Source organism: Capra hircus, chromosome 5 (assembly GCF_001704415.2).
Source record: "Capra hircus breed San Clemente chromosome 5, ASM170441v1, whole genome shotgun sequence".
Lineage (NCBI taxonomy): Eukaryota > Metazoa > Chordata > Mammalia > Artiodactyla > Bovidae > Capra > Capra hircus.
Genome location: NC_030812.1, coordinates 92765919 through 92785663, shown reverse-complemented (window position 1 = coordinate 92785663; position 19745 = coordinate 92765919). Strand labels below are relative to the sequence as shown.

Genomic DNA, 19745 nt, shown 5'->3' with positions numbered 1-19745 from the left:
AGAAAAATCTGCTACTCACCTGCTGGCCCTCTAAGCCAATTTCCACTCATTTGTGAGGACTGTCAGTAATTACAGCAACCACACACTTGATCTCACACCATCAACTCTGTACTGCTTGAAATCACTCTCCAACTCTGAGTATGTAGTGCGTATACAGTCTACAGAACACTTTCGCTTTTTTTTCTTCTTAATTCTCTTGTTTGTGACCCTATAAAAATTATGCAATGAGATTTACACCAATTATTCTTAGTCATATGGTGACTCATCCACTACTCAGTACTGACCTTAAACATCAGACCTGTAGAAATCTCATTATAAGAGCCCTGATTCATCACCAAAGGACAGAGACATGGATGAAGAAAAATATGAATGATGGAAAAAAACGTGAATTTTAAAAATTCATAAGCTCTGCAAATAAACAACTACTTAATATATATTTACTAAACAGTATATATTTCTGTTGAAATTAAGTATTTGTTGAAATTTGTCTCGTGTGAGTATGCTGATTGGTTCATAAATAAAGTCAAGAATCTGCCCTTTAGGTTACTCTGTATTACAGACATAGATACACACACTAAAGGCATACAAGTAGCACAGGTATATGCATGAACATTAAACACAGCATAAACCTAATAAAAATCATACTTAAGTACAAATAAAAGATCAGAAGACTTTAATATGATAGCTAGGGAGGAGTTAATCATAAAAACTGAATGAGTAGACGAAAGATTGCAGGAAGCAAACGGCCACTTGTTTCCTATTAATAGTAAAGTTAGAAAGACTTTGCAGGGAGCTAACACTGAAGACGATTTCACAACTGAAACAAAACAGCCTGATAAAGCAAGAAGGATTAAGTGTGTCTTTCCTATGAAAGACAAGCTAAGGAACAAAGGATACAAGCAGAAAGTAAAACAGCAAAAAATAAGACATATAATAATGTCAAGGAGAACAGAGTGATGGGATTGGGGGAGGGGACTGAGAATTTCATATTCAGCTGTGGGGTATAAAATTTAGTCTCAGTTGTTCGGGGGACTGTTGTTTAAGATTTAAGAGAAGAAAATCTTTAAAAAAAGAAATCACCCAGAGAAGGCAGCATCAGTTCAGTATAGTTCAAATATATGCCAGAGAACTAGAACAACTAAGTTCTATAGTGATAAATGCCAGGTGGATTTATGAAAAATAGTCAAAAGGGAAGTGCCGGGTTTTGTCAAATACCTAGACATCTATGGAGTGACAGAAAAGAGTGAAGATAAATACATATACATACACATACTTATATACAGAATGCTTTGTTGCTTGAGATATTTACAATATAGCAGGCATTCCTCAAAATAGTGAGAGACAATAAGAGGCAGGCTTTAAAGTGATAATCTGTAGCTTTATCTTTTTTACTTACTTATTAATTATTCATTCATTTAACTTGTTAGTTATTAGTTTTCCTGCCTCCTTTGGCCTCCTGAAAGCATGAATAATAGATTTATTGAGTGCCTATTGTGAAGCATGTACCACACTAGGCATAAATGAAATCATCCTAGAAGCATAAGTGATTTTTATGGATTCTCTTAATCCACAGAAGTAGAAGAGAGAGCAAGAGGGAAATCTCAACTAATGAAATGGAAAACAATTTTGATTACGGAGAGTTATGAATTAGAGAAGACGTATAACCAGAACTGAACTAAATGAAACTTTGTTGCACATGACCTCTTAGATTTAAATTATTAAATAGATTATAATGACTGTAATTCAGTAAGTGGTATTTTCCCAGTGTTTGAAATTCACTAGCTCTTTTAAATCATCATTCCACTCAGGAAATTGTATTAAGTTGTTTAGCTAAATCTGAGCAATACACAAGTTAACTACAGTTTTACTGTTTAAATTCCTCACAAGGACTGTGGCATCTGGAGTTCTGCTTGTTTTCCTGGCTGAATTAATTTCTAAACATCTAGGAATATATTCAGCTGGGATTGCTATAGCAAGCTCTCATCATATCCAGTCCGACCATTCGGCATATAGTATGTATTTCCAAATTAACAACCCATTTGAAAACCCCAGATTCATCATATCACTTATGATCATCCCTCCTCCTTCCTACGTTACATTTTAAATGTAACTGAAAATCTTAATATTTATTTTAATGTTCGTAGATATGGACAGGTTTCAGACTAAGATAGCTGACTCACTGCCACAGCTTACAAAAAGTACTTGAAACATGGACCCATTAAAATCAAGAATGGGTAAGTCTAGTTTCCTTTCTCAAGATGTTTTTGTGAGTTTCCTTCTCCCTCCCCTGTAATTCTTCAACAAATGACAAATCTACAACTACAGAACAGGATAGTCATTCCCCACCAGTTCCAACTGTGAGGGGAAGCTTAAAAGCAATGTGAAGAGTAAGCGCCTGCTAGTTAGCACTGAAAGGAAATAATCGACAGATTAAAAGCAATGATGCAGCTAATTCTACTAAATCACTGGGTTTGCCTTCTAACTACTTGCTTTTTATTGGTGGAAAGTTAACTGTTGCCCAAAGTACAGGCAACTGGTTGTAAGAAAACACAGGTGACCCAAGCTGGAAGAATCATGCCAACCATAAAACTAAGCAGACTATTCATCACCATGGTAATAACTCTTAAAACAGACACAGAAGCCAATTCATAGGTTCCATTTTCAAACCAGGAAGTGATTTGGGAGTGTATGCATGTATATAATTTACACAGTATCCTGTGCCAAGTTAATAACAGTCCAAGAGATGAAGCTAAAAGAAACTACAGAAGTGGCCCTTTCAGTAACATTGACTCACAATGCATGGAAAGGTAATCTGCTTCTTTCCACAAAGAACCTCAGAGGATGTTACAACAATAATCAGGAACATTTTCCCAGGTATTAAGTCATTAATTGAATTTGAAAGGTCACACATTACTCCTAACATCTACTTGAGGACAGCACATCTCTTTTGCAAGAAAATAAGTCCAAAGTTTAAGCTTTGTGACTTACTTTCAATACAAAAAGAACACTACCTAGCTAAGATTTTGAATAAGTTTAAATGAATATGGTCTTTTCAGAGAGACTACTTCCAGAAATATTCAAAGCATAACATATTTTGACCTCAAGCTTCAGTAGCAAAATATTCAAACCAATAAAAATGTGCTAAACACAGCTAAGAAAATAAAAAGATAAGGCACAGACTGGACTATCAGAAGTCATATTTCTTTTAATTTTTCCCTCAAGGTAAGAGTACTTGTGACAAATCCCCACGTGTTTTGCAGTTTTGGTACTGTCTGAGGAAGTCTTCAGTTCAGTTCAGTCGCTCAGTCGTGTCTGACTCTTTGTGACCCCATGAACCACAGGACACCAGGCCTCCCTGTCCATCACCAAATCCCGGAGTCCACTGAACCCCATGTCCATTGAGTTGGTGATGCCACCTAACCAGCTCATCCTCTGCCATCCCCTTCTCCTCCTGCCCTCAATCTTTCCCAGCTTCAGGGTCTTCTCAAATGAGTCAGTTCTTTGAATCAGGTGGCCAAAGTATTGGAGTTTCAGCTTCAACATCAGTCCTTCCAATGAACAGCCAGGACTGATCTCCTCTAGGATGGACTGGTTGGGTCTCCTTGCAGTCCAAGGGACTCTCAAGAGTCTTCTCCAACACCACAGTCCAAAGGCATCAATTCTTTGGTACTCAGCTTTCTATATAGTCCAACTCTCACATCCATACATGACCATTGGAAAAACCATAGCCTTGACTAGATGGACCTTTGTTGGCAAAGTAACATCTCTGCTTTTCAATATGCTGTCTAGGTTGGTCATAACCTTCCTTCCAAGGAGTAAGCATCTTTTAATTTCATGGCTGCAGTCACCATCTGCAGTGATTTTGGAGCCCAGAAAAATAAAGTCTGACACTGTTTCCACTGTGTCCCCATCTATTTGCCAAGAAGTGATGGGACTGGATGCCATGATCTTAGTTTTCTGAATGTTGAGCTTTAAGCCAACTTTTTCACTCTCCTCTTTCACTTTCATCAAGAGGCTTTTTAGTTCCTCTTCACTTTCTGCCATAAGGGTGGTATCCTCTGCATATCTGAGGTTATTGATATTTCTCCCAGCAATCTTGATTCCAGCTTGTGCTTCTTCCAGCCCAGCATTTCTCATGATGTACTCTGCATATAATTTAAATAAGCAGGGTGACAATATACAGCCTTGACGTACTCCTTTTCCTATTTGGAACCCGTCTGTTGTTCCATGTCCACTTCTAACTGTTGCTTCCTGACCTGCATATAAGTTTCTCAAGAGGCAGGTCAAGAAGTCTTCATTTCTCCTTTATTTTTGAAGGACAATTTTGCTGGATACAGAATTCTCAGTTGGGGATTCTGGCCTCGGTTTTCCCACTCTCTACAGTATTTAAGTCTACACTCCTCTGCTTGCTTAGTCCACAGGTAAGAAACACTGGGTCTTTCTCTTTTGCACTTGATATCATACTGCCAGTTTAATTTAACCAATACATATTCTAAGCACTGAGGGAGTACTTGAATGTAATCTGAAAAATAAGGATTCAGTAAGATAATTCTGAAAAATAAGGATTCAGTAAGATACACTACAACTAGACTGTTCATATCTGTAGGGAGCTTAGAAATTAAGAGGTTTTAAAACAGATCATCCTAATTTGTATATGAAACTATTAACTTTTTGAGGGCAGAGACATTACTGATACTCTGACCTCCTACAAGTCAACCTTCAGTACATGTGCACTTCCTGTGTTGCTAAGGAGAATTACAAGCTTGACAATCAGGAACCCTAAAAATCTATGCCAGTGTTATTTTGAAGCTGTAATCCAGCTCCTCTTTTCTTTCATCCTGCTCAGAAAATAACTGCACTTCACATATAACTATAAAACAATAGAGATGAGCTGGCTGAACTCCCTAATCTACATGGAAATAAGAAAATCTCCAATAGCACAATCTATTAGATATTAATATGCTTTAAAAATGGATTCACAAATGACAAGCTGCCATATGACATTTAAAATACTCCATGTGCTCACGTCAAAAATGAAAAAAGTTGAGTCAATAATATAGCCTGTAGTATTATCCTATAGGCATGTCTTTATATAATATGGAAATAAATCTTTTTTGGATGGAATAATCAAAATGTTCTGGGCAACTGTTACCCAAGTTTTTTAACTGATTGAATCAAATCCCCCTACACAGAATCCTTGTCCTCTTGGAAATAGTTACTGCCTCTTCAAAGTATTCTGAAGAATTAAATTCAGCATATAAGACTTTAAAATAAATGTTTCACTCACTCAGGCTTTTTCACCTCAAGCGAACTTCATGCTAAATAGTCAGACCTAGAGTATTTTCTGAAAAGAAACCTTTTTTTCTAGTAATCTTGCACAAAAAAAGATTTCATTCAGTCTGATGTGTCAGAAGTTTCAATTATCCCCACACTGACAGCAAGAAGTTCACTCCGTGCGCTGTTATCTTACCCCTACAGCTTGTACGTTCTGAGCTGAAAGACAAAAAGTAAGGTGCGCCTGTTTGTAGGCAAAAGCAAGCTGATGATTTGTCACTATATATAGTCTGTTCTTTAAAATTTGATTTCACAGATTTTTAAATTTTTTTTAATTTAAAAAAATTCATAGATTATAAAATTTTTCATCATATCCATACAGTGTAAACATTCGGAAAAGGTGGATTTTAAGTTGTTATTACCTTTTTGAATGTTGTTTTTGCCAAGGTAAAGAGTTTAAATAACTGTCTACTTCTAAGAGTAGTTAAGCCTGAAGTTAAACTATGCATTTCATAAAATTCTAACACTATTGCCAGAAAGAGCTCATTAGTGACCAATTAATCCATTTTTGTAAGCCAAATATGTTGATCTATCTGTAAGCCTAGACTTTCTCATCCTAACAAAGATGAATAGTGCCAACAAAGAACTTCAAACTATACTCGATTCTCAAGGTGATCTATTCAAACGAGACCTTTATCAAGGTTGCATTCTATAATTATGAATATGATCACAAGGTGGAGGAGAAATCAGCAATGACAATAATTAACTAAGTACCTATTTGTGCTCTGTGCTGTTCTAGACACTCTCTCTATGTTATCTCATTTAATCCAACAGTTCTATAAAGGTAACACTGCACCCACTGTATAACTCTGAAGGTTGAGACTCAAAGCAGATACATGCCCAAAATTTTACAAGTATTAGATGGTGAGGACTATGAACCCAGGCCTTTCTGTTACATCCCTCACTCACTATTTAAAATTTTTTTTTAATTGGTAAAAGCCTCCTAAAACGATGTTTCTTTGGACTGGTCCACTACTTTTGTGGGAACAAAGAAATGACTTAAAAGTGAAACTAAATAAACCAATTGTTTAACAAGTAAGAAACCAACATCTATTTTGAAGATACAAAAGAATGTGATTTGCCATTGTATAAAGAGAACACAAAAGTAGTTGCCAGATGACTCAGCTAAGCAATAAATTAGAGGTTAAAGAGGCTACAGAGGAATTGAAACTGTAGTGCTACCTCTGAAGATTAGACAAGTCACTAATCATTGTGAAAGGCCCTGAACACAGCAGCCACTCAGTCACTTAGCAAGGAGCTGAATAATAAATAAATTGTGCAAGGAAAATGTAACACTTTCCTTGAGACTAAGATAGTCAGCAGCTGCAACATTAGACAAAAGATGACCAAAATAACTAGTTATAGAGTAACGACCACTATACTAGAATGGGATAATACCTACAATAGAGTACAGTAAGACAGTAATTTCATAGTATTTCTCTTCTAAGACATAGAAAAATACTCTCAAAACTAGTTTCTGGAAAGAAATATAGTAGTCACATTTACTAAAGAGTGTCCTGGCACTTAAGAAAAAAACACCTTAGTATACATTTTGGGAGATCAAGAATCAGAGCATATGTGAAAACAGCCTTAGGGAACAAACTTACGGTTGTCAGTGGGGAAGGATGGGTGGAAGGGATAGTTGAGGAGTTTGGGATGGACATGTACACACTGCTATATTTAAAAGAGATAACCAACAAGGACCTGCTATATAGCTCAGGGAACTCTGCTCAATGTCATGTGGCAGCCTGAATGGGAGGGGAGTTTTGGGGAGAATGGAGATACATATATATATAATATATATGTATAAATGGCTGAATCCCTTCACTGTTCACCTAGAACCATAACAACATTGTTAACTGCTATACTCAAATACAAAATAAAAAGTTTAAAAAACAGGATATATGAAAAACTCTTTTGGGCAGCCCAAACAGAAGACAGACCCTGATGTGTGCTTGTGGGCTGAAGAACAAGAGAAATATAGGAAGTTAAAAAGAAAACCAAACAAAAAAACTGCCAGAGTTAGAAGAAACAGTTTTGCCAAGTTTCAGACCACAAACATCAAGGCAGATAGATGAATGGCTAAAACTCTAGAAGAGAGAAAACTAAGAACTAGAGTTTTTTCCACAGCAAGAATATAAAATTCTGAACATAAGGATACTGCAAGTAATGTCAAAAGGTTTCTAATGAAAGATACATTTTTAGCAACTCACAGATTAACAATCCTTTCTAATATTTCCTAGTAAGTAAAGAAATTTATAGTTCTAGAACTCCTGTGATCATAAGACTATTTAACCGGTTTTATTTTGTGTTCTTTCCTCCACCACATCTACATTCTCTTAGTTTTCTCATCTTCTCCTTTTGTGCTTGCCAGTTTCTTCAGAAATGAGACATAAGTTGGCCCTGTCTCACTACAAGTACCACTGGCTCAGTGGTATTAGACTATAACTATATTCAAAAAGTTCATTCTTAAAAAGATTCTCTCCAAGTAAACTGTTAATTCCCATTTAATTCATTGTGACAGTTCATAATACTAAGGCCTCTACCTTACATTTTTGTAATTAAAAAACCTTCACATCCATGATCTCAACTTATTCTCACAACATGTAATCTGGATGGTACTAGAGTCAATAGCTGTATCACTCCCATTTTAAAACTGGCGAACTGACCCAAAGAATTCAACACCAAGGGAAGCTGCGGCAAAGCCGGCTGGTGTGGGAGAGCTTCATACAGCCTGAGGCTCTCACCACCACTCCACACTAACAGCATTTCATGAATAATTGTGGTATGTTTCTGAGTACACGCAAATGACAAAATTTCCTAAGAAACAAAAGACTGCTTTAAATATACCGGTGAGAGTGAAAGTCGCTCATTTGTGTCTGACTCTTTGCGACCCCATGGACTACACAGTCCATGGATTCTCCAGGCTAGAATACTGGAGTGGGTAGCCTTTCCCTTCTCCAGGGGATCTTCCCAACGCAGGGATCAAACCCACTGCAGGCGTATTCTTTACCAGCTGAGCCACAAGGGAAGCCCTAATTTATCTTCAAAAGAACTCACCACAAAAATGAAAACATGCTCAAATTCTTATGTTTCTCACTTCAGCCCATTAAGAGCTATATTAGACATGACCTTCACATAAAAGTAAATGAATACATGTAAGGTAAAATATCACTCATTTTGAAGCACAGCTTGCAAATAACAGTTGCTTTTGCTTAGTAAACACACTGTGTTCTCTTATACTTTGTGTTCTCTTTTTATCTTAGATTGAAAACTATATAGGTGGACAAGATAAAGAGGAAAGAGACCAAGAAGAATCACATATTGTGACAGGCACATTTAACATGCTATCTGATTTAATCTGTGCAGTCACTCCGGGAAGTACTGAACAAACTAAGACTCTAAATTTAAAATAGGACTTGAATCCATGTCCAATCCCATATGCCTCAAAGACACTTTATTTTGCATCTTTGTAATAGTTTCTAGCATTTTACAAACTGTTAAGTAGAATAGTGAAGTCGCTCAGTCGTGTCCGACTCTTTGCGACCCCATGGACTATAGCCTACCAGGCTCCTCCGTCCATGGGATTCTCCAGGCAAGACTACTGGAGTGGGTTCCCATTTCCTTCTCCAGGGGATCTTCCCGACCCAGGGTTGGAACCCAGGTCTCCCGCATTGCAGGGAGACGCTTTAACCTCTGAGCCACCAGGGAAGCCCATTAAGTAGAAAAGGCATATTTAATTATTTCTTATATGTAGTTAAACTTGTATATTCAGCTCACAGCCTACAAATAAACACAGTAACCAGGATATTTTAAATAGACCCATATTAAAAGTATGTTATTAAATGACCTTTATCTATGTAACTTACAATGATGTAAAGTACATTTAAAATGTGTACCTATCTGTGCATGTACATATGCTCAGTTGCTAGGTCGCGTTCTACTCTTTGCAACCTCATGGACTGTAGCTTGCCAGGCTCCTCTGTCCATGGGATTTTCCAGGCAAGAATACTGGAGTGGGTTGTCATTTCCTCCTCCAAAGGATCTTCCCAACCCAGGGACCAAACCTGCATCTCCTGCATTGGTAGGTGGATATTTTATCACTGAGCCACCTGGGAAGCCCAGAATAACATACTGAAAGATTGAATGAAACAGTATGTCTGAAATATGCTTTGTTTTTACAAGCAAGGGAAGAAAATGTGGAGATGGATGCACCAAGATTAGTCAAGAGTTAATAACTGTTGAATCTACATTATGGTTATAAAAGTGTTTGTTACATCATTCCGTCTACTTTGTAAATGTGAAATTTTCCACAGTACAAATGATTTTTAATCTGAGAAATTCAGTGCATCAGAAAATGGTACCTCAAGTATTATAACAGAAGTACTTTAAAGAACAATTTAAAATTTAACTGCATGTTCCTATTAAAAAAATTGTTTTGACTAGATAATAATACTGATGTGTCAACCAGAAGATATTTGCCTCAATTCCTTACTGAAAATGCTGTTTTGTTTGTAAGTTATGGCCCATATCTTTATTAAGTTCTGCTAGTACACTGGAAACAGCAATTTCTTGGAAACTGGAAAAGTAACAACTGGTTAAAAAATATAAGCAAACTGCCAGACTAGATTTTTTTTTTACTTCCAAAGTTTTTCGTTTACTTCAACTGACACTAAGAAAGCTCATGATGAATGAGAATGGTAGCACGGATTTTGGTTCAAATTCTTCAAGTTTGGATAATGCATTTGTAATTTAAATTTCATATTATGAACTTTGCTAAGTGAGAAACAGTTGCATTTAACATAAAAAGAACAAAGGGTCTGAAATTTAATTTTGTGTCTATCGCTTAGTAGTTTTAAATAATTTCAAGCAAGTTCAAATTCCTTCATCTATAAAATAAGGAAATTAGTGTCTTTTATACGATACTGTGATGTGTGGATTTGAATTACTGTATATACAATATATGTAATACAATATATTGTACATATACTACAAATATATATATTCCTGTAATGTTTAATACACAGTAGCTAATATTCTAACTGTCAACATCTAGTAATTATTCTACAAGTCGATATGATTGTTTTGCCAGTTAACAAAGACCTACTTCTCCCCACATGCCAACAATATTTCCCATGGGTGTAAAATACATTTGGAAAATACATCCATTCTGATGGACTAAGAAACCCTTTTATACAGTGAAGGGTATAAACGTATAAGTGTCTTCATGTAATTAGCAGACAACAAAAATTTTCCTATAACTTCTATTTATCTAAGCTGTAAAGATTCTGAATAAATAAAATGGTTAAAAAGTTCAAAGAGAGGATGTTTTCAGTTAAATAGCCAAAGTAAAGTTTATATTTTAAATGTATTTGGCATTTGAAGGATCAATTCACATGAAAAATGTCAAAATAAATCATTAGACTTACTGATAATGCTTCTACTATAAGAAAATTCTTACCCTTGAAAATAAAGTTTCAACAAAGAATGACTGCCTTCCAACTAGCCAGATCCCCTAGGGCATCCTGCATGTACTTTGAAGCACATCATGTTATAGCACTCATTTGCTCACGTATTTGTTCCCTGGTTGGTATATGAATTCCAATAAAACAGATGCAAACTTATCTTCTTTTTGTATCACCAGCACCTGCATAGTGCCTGACAGTAGCAGGTGCTTAATAAATATTTTTTGAATTCACCTATGAGTACATTTACCTTCACTCCAAGGACTTCTGGATCAAATCATTAAGTTCCCCACAGTTACACTCTATGATGGAGCTGTGTCTACCAAACCTGGGATTAGGATTTAGGAGACTTTCAGTGTGGTTTCACCTTTCCCCCTTAGTCCATGGAGGTAACATCTACTCTAATTCAGCACAGACTCTCTTCCTGAGTTACTCTTCCAAGCCTCGCCTTCCAGCCATACAACCAGGTAACATAGCACTCTACATGCCAGGTACCACACTTAAACACAGCACACATTTCAGTTCACCTGACCTTTACAATAACCCTGGAGTTAAGTATCAGTACTACTCCCATTTTACAGATAGAAACGTCAAAGCTTAGAGCCTATAAAATGTGTTCAAAGTCCCAAGGTTACAGAGCAGAGGCATAACTTGAGCCAGGTCAGCCTGATTACAGCCCATATTCTCAACACTGAGTCCTCTGAACAGAAGCTTACTAATAAACAAAGTATTTTGAAAAAGGCTCTAAAAGTCCCTTGAGATCACTTTAGATGTTTTTTTAATGAGCTTTTAAAAAGCGATGTTAACTTCCTTTGGGAGTCCTTCATTTTTCCCTTTTAGGTTCTCTGACACACAGGGAATCCATCAATACAGAGAATACTAACCAACAGAAGCTCTCGGATGAGGGCAGACAAGAGTTGAGAATGGAAAACATACTCAAAGAAAAAAAATCTAAGCAGTCGAGAAATCTTGTGAACAGAAGATTAGGGAGAAAAAAAATCAAACTGACAGATGCAGAATCTTACTGCATAAAGACTGAGATATCTACTAATGACTGAAATTTGGATAGAGCTTAAAAGTTACAGAGCACTTACAAATACATGCACTAATTCAATAAAAGAGAAGGTCCTCGGGCCCAAAGCTGCCAACAGAACATAGATGCCCTGTAGATTTGACACTTAAACTTTCATTGGAACCAGTAGAAGCTACATAGGCTAATGAATAAGACCCTCTTTCCCAAGTTTAAATCTCAATTTTGCCAATTATGCATGTCTTTGGCAAAGGTACTGATCAACCATTCTGAGCCTCGATTTCCAGAGATGTAAAATAGAAATAATATCATCCTTATCATCAAACAGTCTACAAATAATATATGCTGGAGAGGGTGTGGAGGAAAAGGAACCCTCTGCACTGTTGGTAGGAATGTAAATTGGTGCAGCCATTGTGGAGAATAGTGTAGACGATCTTTGGAAAAAAAAAAAAACTAAAAACAGAGTTGCCCATATGATCTAGCAATCCCACTCCTCGGCATATATCTAGAGAAGACTCTAATTTGGAAAGATACATGCACCCCATGTTCACAGCAGCACTGTTTACAACAGCCAACACATGGAAGCACCCTAAGCATTCATCAGCAAATGAATGGATAAAGAAGGTGTGATTCATATACATATTACTCAGCCATTAAGAGAGAGTGAAATATTGGCATTTGCAGTAACATGAATTATCATACTAAGTGAAGTAAGTCAGAAAGAGAAAGACAAATATCATATGATGTTACTTATATGTGGAATCTTAAAATATGATACAAATGAACTTACAAAAACAAACACTCACAGATAAAGAAAACAAACTCATGGTTACCAAAAGGAAGGAGAAGGATTTGGTTAAGTTAGGAGTTTGAGATTAGCAGATACAAACTACTATATACAAAACAGCTCAATAACAAGGTCATACCACATAGAAAAGGGAACTATGCTGAATATCCTGTGATTAGTCATAATGAAAAAGAATATGAAAAATATTATGTATCTATATACACACAATTGAATCACTTTGCTGTACACCAGAACCTAACACAATATCATAAATCAATTATACTTCAATAGAAATAAAAGAAGAAATACCTCTCTTGTAGCAAAATGATGAGGAAAAACAGTTAATGAATCATGCTTTCCAAGACCATTAGTTGAGTACATCTATGTGGACCACCAATGATAGGAAAAAGGTAATATTCTTTTTTTATTTTATTTTTACTTTATTTTACTTTACAATACTGTGTTGGTATTGCCATACATTGATATGAATCCAACAAGGGTGTATACAAGCTCCCAATCCTGAATTCCCCTCCCACTTCCCACCCCATATCATCTCTCTGGATCATCCCCATGCACCAGCCCCAAGCATCCTGTATCCTGTATCGAACATAGATTGGCACTTCGTTTCTTCGCACTTAGTATACATGTTTCAATGCCATTCTCCTAAATCATCCCACCCTCTCCTTCTCCCTCAGAGTCCAAAAGTCCGTTTTTACATCTGTGTCTCTTTTGCTGTCTCTCATACAGGGTCATCATTACCATCTTTCTAAATTCCGTATATATGTGTCAGTATACTGTATTGGTGTTTTTCTTTCTGGCTTACTTCACTCTGTATAATTGGCTCCAGTTTCATTCACCTCATTAGAACTGATTCAAATGTATTCTTTTTAATGGCTGAATAATACTCCATTGTGTATATATACCACAGCTTTCTTATCCATTCATCTGCTGATGGACATCTAGGTTGTTTCCATGTCCTGGCTATTATAAACAGTGCTGTGATGAACATTGGGGTACATGTGTCTCTTTCAATTCTGGTTTCCTCGGTGTGTATGCCCAGAAGTGGGATTGCTGGGTCATAAGGCAGCTCTATTTGCAATTTTTTAAAGACTCTCCACACTGTTTTCCATAGTGGCTGTACTAGTTTGCACTCCCACCAACACAAGCGGTGCTGGGAAATCTGGTCAACCACGTGTAAAAGAATGAAACTAGATCACTTTCTAACATCACACACAAAAATAAACTCAAAATGGATTAAAGATCTAAACGTAAGACCAGAAACTATAAAACTCCTAGAGGAGAACATAGGCAAAACACTCTCCAACATAAATCACAGCAGGATCCTCTATGATCCACCTCCCAGAATTCTGGAAATAAAAGCAAAAATAAACAAATGGGATCTAATTAAAATGAAAAGCTTCTGCACAACAAAGGAAACTATAAGTAAGGTGAAAAGACAGCCTTCTGAATGGGAGAAAACAATAGCAAATGAAGCAACTGACAAACAACTAATCTCAAAAATATACAAGCAAAAAATATATATATATATATACAAGCAACTTATGCAGCTCAACTCCAGAAAAATAAACGACCCAATCAAAAAATGGGCCAAAGAACTAAATAGGCATTTCTCCAAAGAAGACATACGGATGGCTAACAAACAGATGAAAAGATGCTCAACATCACTCATTATCAGAGAAATGCAAATCAAGACCACAGTGAGGTACCATTTCACACCAGTCAGAATGGCTGCGATCCGAAAAAGGTAATATTCTTTAAAAAAAAAAAATTAGTGCTTTCAGAGAGCCTGCAAGGAGATCAAACCAATCAATCCTAAAGGAGATCAACCCTGAATATTCATTGGAAGGACTGATGCTGAAGCTGAAGCTCCAATACTTTGGCCACCTGATGCAAAGAGCTGACTCACCGGAAAAGATCTTGGTGCTCGGAAAGATTGAGGGAAGGAGGAAAAGGGGGTGTCAGAGGATGAGATGGTTGGATGGCATCACCAAATCAGTGGACATGAGTGTGAGCAAACTCTGGGAGACAGTGAAGGACAAGGAAGCCTGGTGTGCTGCAGTCCATGGGGTCACAAAGAGTCAGACACGACTTAGTGACTGAACAACAGAGACCCGGAACATTCAAAAGTAACAGCAAACAATAAGCACAATAAGGCTAGCCTGTCCTCATGCTCAGATTCCCAAGCAGAAGTGAATTGCCCACTTAGAGGATCCCACTCAGAAAGGAATATCTGAAAAAATTGTTCTTCACCAGGGCAGGCTTCATGGTTAAGCAACCAGAACGGGTGCACAGGATCTCATACACAAAGGCCCAGGATCTTGTTCTGCAGTAACTGTCTTAAAATTCTTAATAATCGTACCTTTGAATCTGTGTTTGGTACATGAAGTCCAATGGGATGATAAGGCTTGGCTTAGAGCCTTGGTTCATGAGGAATCCCACCTCCTAACATCTCCTTACCAAAGCCAGTAACTGGACTGCTGGGAGACAGGGAGAAGAAACATTGGCCATCCACATCCTAGCTGGTAGCACCACAGCCTATTAGGTATGACTCACAGCATCCTCTTGCCCACTCTCAGTGAAGGCACCAAGCAAATCTGGGGGCAACTTCCTGGAGGTGGACTGTAGATTGGCGTGGCAGTCCATGAGAAAGAGGGGCTGACTTTTCCACCCAAGCAGGACACCCCTCTTTTCATTTTGCTCTGGGCCCTACAAATTACGTAGCCTGCTCCATCCTTCTCTTCATGATGGCAACAAAAATACTGCCACCAGGAGAGAGGCGTTTGGTGAGCACATATTTCTTCAAGTATAAAAGCTACTGGGAAGCTATTAGTCCCAACCTAGATCAGCCAGCAGTTTTCTTTACAACATCATACAGGGGATCAGTAACAGGAAGTCAAAGACGTCTTCATCTAGAGTGGAACTAAGCAAAACAGGAAATGTTGTTGTTCAGTCGCTAAGTCATGTCCAACTCTTTACAACCCCATGGACTGTAGCCCGCCAGGTTCTTCTGTCCGTGGCAATTTCCAGACAAGAATACTGGGGTGTGTTGTCATTTCCTTCTCCAAGGGATCTTCCTGGATCCGGGATCGAACCCACGTCTCCTGCATTGGCAGGTGGGTTCTTTACCACAGAGCCACCTAGGATAGCGCTTGCGAAAAAAGAGCTAGCCTCTTCCTGATCCCCACCATGAGGTGCCCTGGAATACCTTCCCAGCCCCCTTCCTTATTCAAATCATCCTTGAAGGTTTTCTTGAAAGCAGACAGTTCTAGGTCCAGGGCATATAAGATTGAATAGGAGAGAAAGTGAAACAGTTCAGTAATGGTAGCAAGAACTAATATCTAAGAGCTTGTTATGTGCCAACCTCTTTATGTATTTGACGTATTTGATGATTTAATTCTCACAATGAGCCCATGATGTAAAGAAAATACTGTCCTATCTTAGATATGAGAATATGGAAACATGGAGAATTTGAATATCTTGCAGCTACTATGCACAAGGGAAGCCCAAGCTGGCTCAGTGGTAAAAGAACCCCTGCAATGCAGGAAACACGGTAGGAGTCACAGGTTCAGTTCCTGGGTTGGGACGATCCCCTGGGGCAAGAAATAGCAAACCTGCTCCAATGTTCTTGCTGGAAAATACCACAGAGAAAGGAGCCTGCCGGGTAATAGTCCATGGGGTTGGGAGAGAATCGGTCACAACTCAGTGACTCAACAACAACAAAGCGTGAAGCTTGGATTCAAACCTAGGCAGATAATGACAACACAGTGTGATAAATGCTGGAACACAGGTTATGGGAAATGCCTAGAACCAAGAATTTAAGTAAACTGGTTAGTAAAAAATAAAATTAATAAATACATTGCTTAGTAAAATATAAAATTAACAAATATGTTGAAAAGCCTTGGAAATACACAAAGAGAAGGTAAACAAAGATATTGGCCCTCTCTTTAAATATTTCATGAACCATTTATTAATAGATAATAGCTCCAGGTCACTACCTTTTAGTAGAAATGCCACCAGCTATCATATTTGGTTTCGGAGATACACAGAAGTTTAAAAACAACAAATGATCAATGACTAGGGCAAATACATTGCCAAATAAATCTAGTTAACTGCTATTAACCTGAATCACAATCATGATAAAACATGTGATCATATCATAAAGTATTGCAAAGCCACTCTAGCAATGGCTGAAGAGTTCATCATTTAATGTGACACGTAGTTTTTACATGGGGTTACCTATCCAACTAATAATTTTACTGGAAGAAAAGAAGCATCACACATTCAGGCCCACAAAGGTCTTTTTAAGGTGAGCCAACCCACACCAGTCAATGAACCAGCTCTTTCACTCAGCAGCTCATCTAACAGATTTTTTTTTTCCTTGATGCAACAGTCTGAGGGAGATTTTCTAGAATTAAATTGCCCTCAACTGTTCTGTGTGAAGAGATTAGCCCTATAATACATGCTGTCCTACAGGTCAATCCTCATTATCTGTAAAGTATAATTTAACTTCTATAGCATCAGCCCCATATTCTTTAACTTTTTATTTTATATTGGAGTACAAATGATTAACAATGGTGTTAATCAACAGTAGTTTCAGGTGGACAACAAAGAGACTCAGACATACACATACATGTATCCATTCTCCCCAAACCCCCTTCCCATCCAGGCTGCCACATAACACTGAGCAGAGTTCCCTGTGCTCTACAGTAGGTTCTTGTTCCCTTCTCCATTTTAAGTACAGCAGTGTGCACATGTCCATCCCAAACTTGCTATCTCCATCCCCTACTCTTCCCCCCGCAGCCCCATATCTTGCCTACCTAATAAAACATTTCTCCTTTATGTCCTAATTTATTCAACACTGAACCTGATCTTCTGCACAAAACAAGGTTACTCTTCCAACATCCTCATTTACTTTAAGGGCATTTCCTTTCTCGTCATCACCCAGCTTGAAGCTCTAGTTGTTACTGGCTCCTCCATCTTCCACTCAACATCACCTCATTATCAAAATAAGCTTAACTGGTCTTCCTACTACAGACAATTTCCTCATCTAATCCTTTTTATAAGACTGAGAAAATAATTAACTCTTAAAAAGCACTGTGGACTTCCCCAGTGGTCCAATGGTTAAGATGCCACGTTTCCACTGCAGGGGGCAAAGGTTCGATTCCCAGTCCAGGAAGTTCCACATGCCATGCAGTGCAGCCAAAAAAAATATTAAAAGGAAAAAGCACTGCTTCTATTCTGCTGTCCAGTGGCAACATATTAGGTCACTTAATAAAAACAAAATTAGTTTAATAATCAAGCAGCCTGGATTTCAGCCTCAATTCCTCCACTAACTCATCTGAGTAACTCAACTAGGTTTCCTTACCTGGAAAACATGAGTCCTGGGAAGGAAAAGTAATGCAGTCCCTTACCATGAGAACAACAAGCCTCTTATACTGGAGTTCATGGTCTGCCATGCCACAACTTAGCTAATCAACCTCATCGACAGTTGTCATCCGAGGCATTCGCTCTGATCACCAGCTTCTCTCATGCTCCTGAATTTTATCAGTCCCTCCAGTGCCCTACAGACAATTCCTTTTCCTGAAATGATGTCACCCTCTCCTCTCATTAAAGATATTGTCAAAGAGAAGGCATACCAGGGATTTTTTTTCTCCTTGTCCTTTTCTGACATTAGCAAATTCTCCACAGTCACCACAGATTTTGTATGCAGTAAATATTCAGGAAAAAAAATGAATTTCTTAAACTAGAACTACAAGATAAAATTATTTCAATATATGAAATAGTACTGAAACTAGTAACCCTCAATGGCAATCCTCTTTTACCTTCCTAGGAACTTTATATTTGCTGTACATATTTGGCCCTGTTAACTCTAAAACTCAATCTACACAGGCTGTGGCTCCAATATAAGGACTCAGTAGTTAATGAACTAATTTTGTTTTGGTTCTCCAAACTGTGCAGTCTAATTTATCATTGCTGGACCAAACTGGACATTATATAAAGCTAATGTGGTCACATGAAAGTTCTTAATCTCAGCACATTAACCGTTTCCTAGAAACTCAACCTATTTTTAACATCAAACCATGTTATTTTATGAGAAGCAAGTTAGTTCCAGCAATATCAATTCAGTCATTTGACAAGTGAAATTATTTTTGTGAAGTGACCTGAGAACTCCCAATTACCATCTACAAAGCTGCACTGGTAAGAAAATGATGAAATAATAATTTGGGAGGCGCTCCAAATATATTTTCACATCCCCAAGTGGTCATCCAGTTGCCAGAAAAAAGAAACCAATGGCCCAGAGATATCACCCAGTTCTCTAGATCTGTGTTGCCCTGATTCTGACACAGAAACAGAACCAGTGCTTCATATACACACTACAGGGCTTCCCTGCTGGCTCAGTTGGTAAAGAATCTGCCCGCAGTGCAGGAGACCAGGGTTCAGTCGCTGGGTCAGGAAGATTCCCTGGAGAAGGGAACGGCTGCCTACTCCAGTATTCTTGCCTGGAGAATTTCACAGACAGAGGAGCCTGGTGGGCTACAGCCCATGGGGTTGCAAAGAGTCAGACATGACTGGGTGACTAACATGCATGCGCACACACACACACACTAAAAAGAGCAAAGAATTTACTAGCAAAAGGCTTGTGCCAAACCCATGATAATAACTCATAGCCATAGGCAAGTCTTATCACCTTTCATCCTCAGATTTCAAAGAGTCGGACACGACTGAGCGACTGAACTGAACTGAAAATGAGAATAATCATAACACCAGCCTCCTCTACTGTATAAGACCTCTGAGGTTGCAATGATACAATGTAAAAGTGTTTTTGAAAAATGCTTCACAGATACAAATTAAGATATTATGTAACAATATTCTTAAATGGAATACTCACAGTTGTCTTTATTATCAAATATATACCACCTAGTAAGAAAACAAAAGTGAGTAGGATTAGTAAGAGAAAAATTATCCTTAATGATACCAATTTCCTAAGTCTGAATTTTCAGACATCTTGCTTTTCTAAGTAGGACACACAAAACTCTACACAAACAATTTCAGGCAGTTAAGTATCTGAACACCTTTCCTGAAAGATCTCCTGGGAGAGAATTTCCAC

General features: G+C 37.8%; 1 protein-coding gene across 2 annotated transcripts in view; it reads right to left on the bottom strand.

Annotated features, from left to right (window-relative positions):
* The window catches only part of EPS8 (epidermal growth factor receptor pathway substrate 8), a 208314-nt gene that overhangs the window by 143218 nt on the left and 45351 nt on the right, over window positions 1-19745 (bottom strand). The window contains exon 1 of one of the 2 annotated variants that reach the window (XM_018048436.1): window positions 19527-19551. The exons of the other annotated variant lie outside the window; for it this stretch is intronic. The gene's annotated coding sequence lies outside the window, so the exon portion shown is untranslated. Of the gene's footprint in view, window positions 1-19526; window positions 19552-19745 lie in introns of those variants that run through there. 2 annotated transcript variants of the gene reach the window in all.